Genomic DNA, 2,511 nt, shown 5'->3' with positions numbered 1-2,511 from the left:
ACCACCTCCAACGACTTTGTGTATGGACTGATGGGACAAGTATCAATTTTGGAAAGTTTAAACCTACACGTGGACGAAGGACAGTAGACGCAGGCTGGTATAAAAGGAAAGGTAAGTAATCTATAGAAGGGGCTGGGAAAAATGGCCAAAAACCAGAGCCTCCCAGCCCGCCTCCAGGAGAAAGATTCCTAAGGCGAAGACGACCTAACCATGTATGCCTATCACGAAAAACCCACCTCCTGGTGACCAAGGCCTAGCCTTTCAAACCCACGCTCTACAAATGATGTTGTTTGGACTTTTTTACGTGCGAACCCAACACTATTACGGTCCGCCACGAATCGAGTCCTTACAATCAATAATTTAATATAATAAAAATTTTGTATATAAAAATTGACATATCTAGTTATACTTAAATAAAAAATAACCATAAAATTCGTAGTGTTTTTAAAACCACGCAAGAAAAATATATGGATAAGAATAAGGACGAAAAGTCTTATATAGTTTCGACTTTCAAGATGTCATTTATTTCATCGTTAATCTAGAATATGCATCAAACGTGGATCCATGTAGTCTGTGGTAGGGTTTCATGAATTTGATTACTGTCTAGTGAATACCTCCACCGTCTTGTAAAGCTTTTATATATATATATATGGGGTATCTATAGTTTAGAACATTGAGGAAATACAAATACCATCGAGAACATGGGTAATGACCGATGAGTGATGACCACGTTCCATTACAAAATCCAATTTCTCACTTGGTTGGACACCAGTTCCCAATGTGTTCATGTACAACATACAGAATTAATAAATACTACATTTAAGTATCAATTGTAAAAAGCCCATTAAACCATTTAAGTGCCATGAGCTTTCAAAGTTTGTGCAACTTCGTAAATCTCTTTTTTTTTCAAAGATACCATTTATAGTTTTATACTTATCCAAGTTATTTTTCACTATAAGCTTATTTAAACGCGTTTAAAGTTGATTGACCAATTCATCCATAATGCCATTTGCTGCTTTAAAAAAAATTAAAGCCCCCCAACCCAGCTAGAGACTAGACATCCTATCACAGAAATGGCATTGGGAGAGTGGCCTGGATGGTAAGTCCAGCCCACAAGTAACATATTACTCATATTACTCACCTGTAAACCCAAGGATCCACATCTCATGTTTTATCTTGTAGTCCTCATCAATCACTCTCATTCAATAGAAAAATATGGGCATTGTTTGACCAAAATAGTACCCTCCTAGTCCTGGACACTTTTGTGAGAAAAACAAAATGTGGCTATATTGATTAAATTCTATTTCCCTTTGATCAGAATCCAATACGGCCATCATTGATTGGCTAGGTGAATGAGTTGGATATGTAAATCCATGCCATATAACCTCATCAACCAATCAGGCAAAGGATGATGATCCACAAGGATAGGATTTGTGGACCTCGCCAGACCCTATATATAAGAGAAACTTCAGTATGCTACATTCATTCAAGTAAACACGTAAGTTTCTTGTATCAGTATCAGGTATCACCCACCACCTTCACTCCAAAAGGCTTAATAATTCATGGCAACCATGGCCCTGTCTTCTCCATTCACAGGAAAGGTGGTTCCTTTGATCACACCTACAGAGTTATCATCAACTGCCCGTAGCAACAACGGCAGAGTTTCGATGAGGAAGACAGCAGGAAGGCCAGGTGCTTCCTCTGGGAGCCCATGGTATGGCCCTGATCGCGTCAAATACCTTGGACCATTCTCTGGTGAGCCTCCATCTTACTTAACAGGTGAATTCCCCGGTGACTATGGATGGGACACTGCAGGGCTATCAGCAGACCCGGAAACTTTCGCCAAGAACCGGGAGCTTGAGGTTATTCATTGCAGGTGGGCAATGCTTGGTGCTCTAGGATGTGTATTCCCAGAGCTTCTTGCAAGGAATGGAGTGAAGTTTGGCGAAGCAGTATGGTTCAAAGCTGGTGCTCAAATCTTCAGTGAGGGTGGTCTTGACTACCTTGGAAACCCAAGCCTAATTCATGCTCAGAGCATTTTAGCTGGGCTACACAGGTTATTCTCATGGGTGCTGTTGAGGGTTACCGCATTGCTGGGGGACCTCTAGGTGAGGTCACTGACCCTCTATACCCAGGTGGCAGCTTTGATCCTTTGGGGCTTGCTGATGATCCAGAGGCATTTGCTGAGCTTAAGGTGAAGGAAATTAAGAATGGCCGCCTCGCCATGTTCTCCATGTTTGGGTTTTTCGTGCAGGCCATTGTCACTGGAAAGGGGCCTTTGGAGAACCTTGCTGATCATCTTGCTGACCCAGTGAACAACAATGCCTGGGCTTATACCACAAACTTTGTCCCTGGAAAGTGAGGAAACCAACTCATGAACACAAATTGAATTTGCTACCTAGTGTTTTGCCTATATGCAATAAAGCTTGGACATATATGTAATCAATTTATGAAATTTAGGGCTCGTTTGATAAAGAAGTTTGAGTAATGTTATTTATATTTTTTTGAAAA

At 40.9% G+C, this 2,511-nt stretch overlaps 1 pseudogene; it reads left to right on the top strand.

Moving 5' to 3' along the window:
* The first annotated feature begins 1,479 nt into the window (after nucleotides 1-1,479).
* On the top strand, nucleotides 1,480-2,511 carry LOC115971836 (annotated as a pseudogene).

Source organism: Quercus lobata, chromosome 12, assembly GCF_001633185.2.
Source record: "Quercus lobata isolate SW786 chromosome 12, ValleyOak3.0 Primary Assembly, whole genome shotgun sequence".
Lineage (NCBI taxonomy): Eukaryota > Viridiplantae > Streptophyta > Magnoliopsida > Fagales > Fagaceae > Quercus > Quercus lobata.
The sequence above is the reverse complement of the archived record's forward strand: the minus strand, read 5'-3'. Positions and strand labels throughout refer to the sequence as shown.